Below are 11114 nucleotides of genomic sequence, written 5' to 3'. Positions count from 1 at the left end.
CTATAAAAATATGAGAAATTTGGTCAGATTATAACTCGATACTTATATTCATAAGAAAATAGAAAATGTAAAGTAATAAATTTGAATATTTACCTATCAAATAAGAGGATCATCTAATATCGTTAAATATAAGTTCACACTATTTATACTTTGGTATTTAAGTAACCAATAAAAGTACATAAGTTATAAAACATGATATTTTCTATAAGAAAAAAGAATAGAAAAAATAAGTGCAGGATTGTTTTTCTTTTTGGTGTGAACTTCCACAAGACATTACACCAGCTGTCTCTAGGGGTGGCAAAGCGGGCGGCCCGCCCCGTTTAGGCCCGCCCCATTTAAGCCCGTCCAAAAGCGGGGTGGGGCGGGGCGTGCCTACTTAGGTGTCCGAGCTCAAAAGTCATGCCCGCCCCGTTTACTAACGAGTTGGCGGGTTGGCGGGCCGGCCCGCCAATTTTTATTAATTTTTTTATTTTACAGTTTGATTTACCACATAGTTAACAAAAAAATTAATTATTACCAAAAAGGTCGATAAAATATTTTTTTAACAACGCACAATAGAAATTCAACATGTCTTAAGTTCAAACGGTTCAAAAAATAAGACAAATAAAGATCAATTATAACAAAATAAACTCAGGCCCGGCCCAAGGGGTAGGCCACCTGCCTTGGGCCTCCAAATTATCTTTTAATTTTAGTTGTATTCAGTTCATATATATACTCCATTAATATATTGCATTGAATTTATCTTTACTTTATTAGCCATTACAGAAAACGAAAACGTTTCGATTTATATTGGAGTTTAATTGAGATAGAGAGAACCATTAAAAAGAAAGGAAAAGTACTGCAGAGAACAATCATTGCTGCCATAAATTGATGATGATAATAATAATAATAATAATAATAATAATAATAATAATAATAATAATAATAATAATAATAATAATAATAATAATAATAATAGTAATATTAATAGTTAATATGTAATAGTAGGAAATATAAAAATTTATAAAGTTTATTTAAGATTAACACTACAAATTAATTATAATATTAATTAAAAAAATATCAAGTAAAATTAATTAAAATAATTTAATAAATAATTTTGAATTTTAAAGTTCAGCAAATAAAATTTGCCTTAGGCCTCAACATGTATTGGGCCGGCCCTGAATAAACTCGACCACAATATAAAAGCGTATCAAAATAAATAAATAAAGAATACATATCACTCTAATTCTATTTAAAAACTAGCTATTAGAAAACCCATTTAAGAACTTACATAAGACAGACAATGATAACAATTACACCGCATAATACATCTCGGTGCATAAAATATCAACACATAACTTTCTCACTAATTACTTCATATAAACTTTTATATTAACCGATTCCTTAATAGTTGAATCTAAAATTTGTCACACTTATAGACTCATCAAATCCCTCATTTACTTAAAATCAACATCTATTTCTAAAGAAAACATGTGAGCTAATGTATTAACAACTTAATAATTATGCATGTTATACAACTGTTCTTTTATTTCAAACTTTTCCAATCTATGAGAAGAGTTTTATTTTTATAATTAAAGTTGTTTTAATTCTAGATAAAAAATATTTATTTTAACAAAAAGCCCGCGGGCAAAACCCGCCCCGCCCCGCCTCGGCCCGTTTTTTTAAGCGGGTTAGGCGGGGCGGGTCAACTTAAGGTACCGAGCCGAAAACCTCAGCCCAGCCCGCCTAAAATGGCGGGTCAAACGAGCCGACCCGGCGGGCCTGACCCGTTTTGCCACCCCTAGCTTTCTCATACCAGCATTCATCATATGAACACATTTTAATATTAACTTCCATTATATGTTAATCATGCACCATCCAATAATAAATAGTTGTCAATGTGAATTGAATAAACATTCAGAATAATTTATAATATTTATAAATTTGATTTATAAAAGAAAACCTAAGTTAATATATACTTAAGCATGCTAAAATGATCTCATGTAACATTCTGTATTGTCATTAATCAATTTATTTTGTATGAATATTGTGATAACATTTGCTCCCCATTTTTGAATTTGAATTTTGAAAGGTCTAAGAAAATAAATACTTGCTTAACTACCTTTCAACATACGTCTCATTCATGTAACTAAAAAAAGTTAATGTAAAAGTCAAAAGTTAATGTTGAAGTATGAGAACAATAAATATAAATGTAACACACCATATAAATTGTACTTACGGGTACTAAAATTTTAGTACGGTTATGCCCAACCAATAATCTCCCTTTAATATTTTCAAAATACAACTCTTATAAAGTATATGTTCTTGTTCTAGTTCATGTTTTAATGTCATCTCGTCTTGCATCTCCTCTATCATCATTGATAGTCTTTGCATGTTATCTACTTGAAGTAGTATGATGTCAATATTATGCTATGGAGTAGAACAAATACCTTTTGTGCTTGTACCTCCCATAACAGTTTTCTCGGCTACTTTCTCAACTATGTCTAATTAATCTGAGTTTGGATGGATGAGTACACCCATTGATTTCAATTACTGTAACATAAAACAACAACAACATAATACATAAATTCAAATACACAAACAATAACAACAACATACAAAATAAGTTTTCTTAACCAAACTTCTACTTACCTCAATCACATTGCGAGTATATTTCTTCCACATATCTTCAGTCATCCTCTCTCGCTCCTCCTTATTCATCATTTCTCGCTCCTCCTACACCAACCTCTCTCGCACCTTCTGCAACAACCTCTCCCACTCCTCCAAATGTACCCTTTCACGTTCCTCTTGAGTCACTCCATCCAGCACCTTCTGAGTTCACTTTTGTCGCTCCAGTTCTAATACTTCTTGTAATTTCTCCCCCACCCTTTGATCAACTATATCTTCAATTTATTTCTTATGGATTACTTTGTTACTTGTTTGCAATGGTAAAAAAAACCTCAATCCACCACCTCTTCCAAGACCACAGACACGACCACCATGATCCTTGGTTCCAATTGTTTCTACCAAGATATCATGACGTTCTCGTGGAACAAAGATACTATCTTTGGATTTTTCAACTAATGAATGCTACACCACATATAAAAGTTCATCTTTACCAAATACTAAGTAATGTTGATAAAGTATCTACTTTCAATCTTTTCAGCTACTTTACAGGTAGCCCTAATGTGAACTTACCTCATGGTCTGTGGCGTTCCCTCTTCCAATTCTCATGGCATGATGGTGGAGATGGATTGCGATCAAGGCTTCTAGAAGGATTTATCAGCTCTAATTCTCTTTGTTTTATTTTTATATTAATCATTTACTATTTCAGTTTATGTTGTAAAAAAGATGTCAAGAACAAAATATAATAAGAATTAGGGAAGATAAGAAGAACACAAGAATTGGTTATAACTGCTATTCTTTTACTTTCTCTTAAAACAAGATTACAAGTTTATAAGAATAACAAATAACCTCTCTCTCACCCTAAATTAGGATTTGCAGCTTACAATGATGAGAGACTAGTATGCTATTTATAATTTAACCTAACATACTAACTAATGGGCTTTTTCCACAAGGCCCATTACACAAGCCAACTTAATAAACAAGCTAATTTAACAAATTAGGGTTTAAACACTAAATCTAATTTAACATGCTAACAACCCTAGCATCTTCGACACAAGCATGTGAACAACCTTTGACTTCATGCTTAATCCTGTCGAACCAAGAAGCTACCCTTCGACCATACTAGAGTTCGATCCAATATCTCACAAATCTCCACCTTGGACCTAAGTCTACAACATCAAGGGAACAAGCTAGCTTTCTTCATGCAGCTTTATCTGTTGCAAATAAATGTCACTAGAAAAGGGGGGGTTTGAATAGTGACCTCTTTAAAATTTTAGTTTAAGTGTGTTAAAGAAGATATAAAGAAATAAATGACTGGTAATAAAGAACACACAGAAGTTTATACTGGTTCACCAAAAGGGTTAGTCCAGTCCTCACATACAGTGAGATTTTCTTATATCTTACACTTTTATCCTTTAAACGAGGGATAAAAATGTTATACTTTACACAACCTCAAAAGGCTCTTACACACACTTAAGGTATTACTCTAGACCTTTCTTTCACACTTGTTACAAACAAGATTTTATATCTCTTGAGGATATACAAAAGTATTGAATGAATGATTTGAAGATGATTCACTATTTGGCAGTGATGAGTTAACTTTCTCTTCTAGTGTATATGATGAGATTTTGGACTTTGATTCAAATATGGGATTAAGCTTCAATGTCAAAGTTATTTTGTTCTTTGCAAGCGGTACTAGTTATATAGAGCTTTAGAAGAATATGGCCGTTTGTACTTGCAAGACAATAAAATATCATTCTTTGCTGGATGTGTACTTTGAGGAGACCAGAGACTAGTCCTTTGAGTAGATGAATAATCTGTCTTAGCTGGCAGTGTACTTTGAGGAGACCAGAGACTAGTCCTTTGAGTAGATGATCATTATCATTTGAATATATGTACGTTGGTTTATTTTGATATGATGGAATCTGCTATCATTTGTACTGAGTGTTTTTGCCAATGTATTGATAAGATCATGTTAATGCTAAAACAAAATATATAATATCTAACATCATGAGGACCTGCAAGGACACTTGTTAGAGGAGTTAGAATAATAGTATGTTGTCCTCAAAACTCAGAATTTGTTTCAACATTCTCCCCCTTTTTGAGGATGACCAACTTGCTATAGATTTTGTTTTAGTTTGAGCTCCCCCTGCGAACATATTAGCTTATTTTTGTTTTAGAGAATGATGTCTTTAGATTATTGCTCCCCCTGAATATATGTTGACTATTTTCTGTAGAAGTCTGGTTGAAATATTTGTGGCACATATTTTGTAACATTTTGGACCAGATCATAGTATATACTTCTTTTGATAACAGATATCTTTTTAGCATAATCTAAAACATATGTATTATCATTTTAAGAGATCATGCATGGGATATTTATCAAACGAATTTAAAGATATAAGATATAAGAGAGATCCAGTACATAGTCGTACATTTTTAACAAAAGTGGATCTTTAATAAAAGCCCTAATAAAAGCATGAAGCATACAACTTTAAAATTAGTAGAGCTAAACTTTTGCTGCTACTAATTTTCCAGATGTTTGATAATGCATAGACAAACATAATTCAAAACATAAAATATCCAGGGTAAACAAAATAAACTACATAAAATATTCTCCCCCTTTGGACAGCCACAAAAAGAAGGGGGTTGCACCCTGGAATGCCAAAACAGTCATGAAGCTAGCAGTTACATATTATCAGTAGGACCGGGAGGAGGAACCTGAAGGAACGGGAAATCAAATTCAGGAATGATTGGAGGAGGAATGTGTGGGAATGCTTTTGGAAGAAACACTTTGGTATGCCATTCAAAGAAGGCTTGATTCTGTCTGCCAAGACTAACCACTGCTTTTTGAAGAGCAGACAAGTCATCCTGAGATGAGCTTGAGTTAGCAAGGTGATCCTCTTTAAAAGCTTTGAAAGAATTTGGAGCAGGATCTGCAGAGGTGGTATTAAACCACGACAGGTTTAGAGAGCCAAAGTGTTCTTGAGAAGATGTTTCTTGTTGAGCAAACTGAGGTGGAGAATCATAAGAATCATAAATTGGAGCTTGGCTAAAAAAGTCATTGAGGTTGCTTTCTAAGGGTGGATTGTTAGGTGGCGGGGATGAGGCAGGAGCAAACGGATTTTCAGAGAAATCAGACACATTATTGGGCACAGCAGTAGGGATGGTTGAGATGGTGCTTTGAGGAATAGGTGGAATGATAGAGTAGAGGGTTTCAGCAATTGGATCAAAGCCACCAGAGAAAGTTAAGTCCTGAGATTGATTGAGAATTTGATGCTGAAAAAGCAAGGCATCAAGATCATCATTGATGGGAGAAGTGATGTTGGAGGCAATCACTACGCCAAAATTGATATTTTGTATCGCCTAATTTAATAGCGTTTTTAAACAAAGTGCTATTAAAAAGGAAACAAACACATCTATAATAGCACTCTATGGTCGGGCGCTATTATAGTATACAGTGAATATGATTTTGATAGCACTTCGTAAGAAAATGCTATTATTAAACTTCACTAAGAGAGCGCTTTCTTTAAAACGCTACTAATATTCTTAGCTATGTTAGCACTTTTTCATAAACGTTATTAATTTCCTTCACTAAGCTTCACTAAAATAGCGCTTCTTATAAAACGCTATTATTTGACTCTCCTATGTTAGCATTTACAAAAAAGCGCTATTAATTATTAATTATAAAATATAAAATAAATAAAAATAATAATTATAAAAATAAAGTCTTTTGGCGGCTAACATTTTGTATTAGCGCACAAAATTTTGGGCAAAAACAACAAAAATCCCTTCGACCTCTTCTTTCTCAGATTCACTCAATTGACTCATATTCCTCTTCTTCCTCCAAGTCACTCAGTCAGTGTTCTTCTTCCTCCGATATTCCTCGCCGGTTCAGATTCACGTATTATTTCCACTCGATTAGAAAGAACGAAGAAAACCTAATCTCCGTCAAACTCAACCTTCCTCAGCTCACTACCGTTACCTTTCTCTTCTCTGGTATCTTGTAATCTTTCTTCTCTCAGATTATTGCTTTATGTTGTAAAATTAGGGATTTGAAGATAATTTGGTTTCTACCATTGTTGACAAATTATAAGTGAATCCCTAATTTTCCCAAGCTTTGTAATATTTTAACCTAATTTGAAGATTCACTGTAAATAACATTGTGTTTTTGATTGGTGTATGAAATTGGGGTTTTTTTAGGTGGACTAAGAAGAAGACCTCAGTGTCCAGTTACTGGAAAAAATATCCAAGGGGTATGAATCTGCATAATTTGTTTTGTGTTTTTTTCTTCTGGAATTTGATATATGAAATGTTAGATTAGTGATTTTTTGTTAGGTGTTCAAGTTATCTTGTATGCTGGCGATGTAACCGTTTACGTGTCGTAGTCATAGTTGAATTTCAATTAATTTTCAATGTCATATGGTGTATGAACTTGAACTGAACAGGAATTCTTCCTCCGATATATGGAACTGCTACCTGATGGTTTCTGTACATTAATCCCCTCCATCAGTCCTCTTATTCTAATGGAAATATGATTTCTTGGATTAGCCAAATGGTTTCTTGGTTCAAGTCCATTAAACTAATTAGATCATTCACAGATATATGATTAGAAGGTAGCATACAAGAATTATCCTAACTTAGAAGTTCATTGCTAATACACTGAAAAAATGGAAGTAAAAATAGAATATTTAAATGTAGAGTGGCCACATACTATCAAGGTGATGTTAATCAATTAGCTTTTCCAATAGTAAATGTCACATATTGTATCAGTATAGATATGAACTCAAAAGGCGTATTGGAAATGTGGCACACTTTTTTGCAATATTCCTCCCAATTGCTTCTAGGTTTGGGCCACTAGTTCCAAATTGAAGGTGATATTAATATTTATTTGAAGAGTTAATAAGGGAGGGACTTTTATTATATTTGATTTCTTTACACAAGCTTGATACTCCTGTTACAACTTTCATTCCTTTCTTTAATAAAATCATTGTTCTCATGACTACATTTAAAAGATGCAAACGTTGTTTTCTTTGTTGTGGTGGTGATGTAGCTAGCTATAGTTGTAGTATTGAAGTAGTAACTTGGTGACCATGCTAGTTGCTTTACCTTACCCTATGATTCTCTCTCTCTCTCTCAGTTTCATTTAATTGAAGTGTATATATATATATATATATATATATATATATATATATATATATATATATATATATATATATATATATATATATATATATATTTATTTATTTATTTATTTATATATATATATTTATTTATTATATATATATATATATATATATATATATATATATATATATATATATATATATATATATATATATATAATATAATATATGGTTTATTAATCTACATGTCATCCAAGGTTTTTGTGGCATCATTTGAAGATTGTCTATAATGTGAGTGAATAAAATGTTGTTTAAGAATCATATTTGTGTTTTATGTTTGTCTGAGTTTGCATGAACTATGTTGTCAAATGATTCTATTCTAAACCAAGTACTGACATTTAATAATAAAGGTGTTAAACTTACATTTTTAGTTTGAAATTTTTTAGCAGTATCACATCTACTATATATCTCCTAATATATTTCCTTGTATGTTTTATGTGTTCTTCACTATACCTAATATCTCCTAATATTTTTACGCTTTTTACAGGTTAATTATGGTTTCTACTAATGATGAAAGTGGTTCGTCTAGTACGAAAACAGTTGGTAAACGTGGTGTGACCTGGTTGCAAAAAATTCACAAATCCAAAAGCAACGGAAAGAGGATTGAGGTAAAAATAGCTAGATTTTTATGAGACCGATGATTCTCTTAAAATATTAGTGAGATTGTTGATTCTTTATTTGCTCTTTAATTTTGTTATAGGTTCAATGGAATGCAAGAGGTCAACCAATCAAGCATAATAGCAAGAGTTTTGCTAGTTATATTGGTGTCACAGTTCGTCGCTTAGTTCCAATTAGTTTGGACAATTGGAGTGCGAAAAAAAATAAAGAGGCTATAGGGGTTTATAAACAAAACATTTGGATGAAATCGAAGTAACACACTAACTCAAGCTTGTTGTAAAATTTTAATTTCGTAAATCTATTTGTTTGGATGTTTATACAAAATTGAACTGTTTGCAGAAAGCTTTTGTAATTGGCGAAGAACATCGTGCATTTATATATAAAGAAGCTGGAAAGTTGCACAGGGCATTCAGGACAAAAATGACAAAGTTCTATCTAAGAGATAGTAAGGGTGGTTTTGTTAAACATCGATCGGCAAAATATTCTTACTGTATAAAACAAGAGGACTGGGATAAATTTGTAGCTCAGCGTATGACTACAAAGTTTCAGGTAATAATTTTTCATTCTTTATCTCTATCCACCATGCATACAAATTTTTATAGCAGTGTTAACAATTTGCTATATGATATGAAATTATGCTTGCATGTATATCCATAATTTAATGTGCCACTGCTGATAATATATTGTTGTTCTGATTAAAATTCTAAAGGTGTTTGATAGATTTATTGAGTTTATTGATTTACTTGGTAGGAACTCCAAACTGTTTTTCCGCCATAATATGTCCAGATTATGATTTTGTTTAGCTTTGGGATCTTAACAGATTTTGTCCTTCCAATAATTAGATATGACTTTGGTAATCTCAAGGTCCTCCATATGTTTTATTTGATTCTTGAATTTTGTTCTTACTTAACAAGTTGGTTTTCTCTTCTTGTGGTTGGTTGATAAGTTTGATACTAGTATTGATTCAATAAATTATATTAATATATCTTTTAATTAATGCAGAAAGTTAGTAGTGAAAATCGAGAAAGAGCGTTAAATCCTCAACATCCTTATAGAAAGTCACATTTAGGGTGTGCTCGTCTTGAAGCTGATATGGTAAGTATGTGTATGAAAGTAGTGTACAAGATTATAAATTATTTTTTTAATTGCTATGTTAATTTGTCAAAATGTATATATAGGTAGAAGAGTCAGGAGTTGATGAGATAAATCGCAGTCAAGTGTGGAAGTTTATTTCATTTTGTTAGTGTGTTGCAAATTTATCGTGCTAATAGTAATTCTAAAGTGGCTAAAGTCTCCAAGTCAAAGAAAATTTCATGGTCAAAAATTCGGGTATGTCCAAATTAATGTTATTTTTAAACAATTATGTAGAGTAAAAGTAATATTTGTAAATGTTTTTTTTTTTTGCAGTGTCCCCGTCAAATTAATAGCATTGACTGTGGATATTTTGTAATGCGATTTATGAAAGAGGTCATCGTGGAAAATGAAATTATGATCCCCGTAAATGTACGTGATTTTAATTGTTATTAATTTGTAAATTAATGTAATTGAATTCTAATACAATTGTTGATGTTTTTATATTTGAAGTACTTTCCTGACCACAAATGTCGTACCTACTCTATGGATAAGTTAACCGAGATCAAGGAGGATTGGGCTACCTATATGGTGGATGATATTTTTGGTGAGTTTTTTAAAGCCTACAATATATAGATACATAATATCTTACTTGCATATTAAAAGTTTGGATTGTCACATTTTCACTTAAAGTGTTCATTTCAATCTGTGAATGAGAGAAAATTAGTGAGAACTTCAATTTGATATGGCAACAATTTCTAAACCCTTGTAAATAATAATTAACAAATCTGGCCAGTACAGTGAAATAAAATTAAAGAATATACAATTATGTACTAAAAATATAATATATTAAAGGATACAACATTGTTAAACTAAATCATGTTAGAAGAGAAATGCTACAAAATTTGGTTAGGAAAAATGATGTTCTTCATAATGCAAAGCTTTTAGTTTTGATTTGGTGATCTTTATGTTTTAGTATTTTTTAATATATATTAAAATTTCACTTTGAGGCCGGTTTCGATTTTCTGATTATTGTACAATGTATAATCAATATTCTTTCTATGATACAGAAAAACAAGAAGCAAATATTTTGCCTAGCTAGCTAGCAAAGTGATTATATATCTGGGTTTGGCAGTGCTTTGGTTCGCGAAGTGGTTACTTGATGTCGTTTTGTAGTCCTTTCTTGTTTTGTTAGATGTTTTCTTTAGTTTAGATAATATGCCTAACGAAGTGATTTTACTTTTGTTTGGAATTTGGTTTGATGTACTCTTAGTTGGACCAAATTAATTACTTATGGCAAAAGTTCTATCTTAATTTCATTGAGATCAATGTTGAATATGGTAATTTGTTAATTTGTTTATTATCATTCACTATTATGTAGTGTAGATTGACCTATATAGATACAATTCCTTATGTGTTTATTATGGCAGTGGTAGATATATAAGTGGTAGATATAAATAATGATTTTGTGTAAAAAAAAAATGTACTACAATAGCGTTTTGTAGAGAAAGTGCTATTAATGAGATATACTACAATAGCATTTTTATTGAAAAGCGCTATCAAACACGTGCCTTATAATAGCACTTCCTTTGAAAGTGCTATTAAAATCAAAGAAAACTGCGTATTATAAAATGA

The 11114-nt window shown here is 31.5% G+C and overlaps 1 long non-coding RNA gene across 2 annotated transcripts; it reads left to right on the top strand.

The window, feature by feature from the left end:
• The first annotated feature begins 6355 nt into the window (after window positions 1-6355).
• On the top strand, window positions 6356-10852 carry LOC131594729 (uncharacterized). Of its 2 annotated transcripts, none has more exons than XR_009281468.1 (10): window positions 6356-6603; window positions 6808-6860; window positions 8278-8398; window positions 8491-8660; window positions 8748-8957; window positions 9411-9503; window positions 9587-9737; window positions 9816-9911; window positions 9993-10086; window positions 10550-10852. It is a non-coding gene; the product is annotated as an uncharacterized LOC131594729 (long non-coding RNA). The 2 variants fall into 2 exon arrangements; XR_009281469.1 differs by having other exon boundaries at window positions 6356-6610.
• Window positions 10853-11114: the final 262 nt, after the last annotated feature.

Source organism: Vicia villosa, linkage group LG4, assembly GCF_029867415.1.
Source record: "Vicia villosa cultivar HV-30 ecotype Madison, WI linkage group LG4, Vvil1.0, whole genome shotgun sequence".
Classification (NCBI taxonomy): domain Eukaryota; kingdom Viridiplantae; phylum Streptophyta; class Magnoliopsida; order Fabales; family Fabaceae; genus Vicia; species Vicia villosa.
The sequence above is the reverse complement of the archived record's forward strand: the minus strand, read 5'-3'. Positions and strand labels throughout refer to the sequence as shown.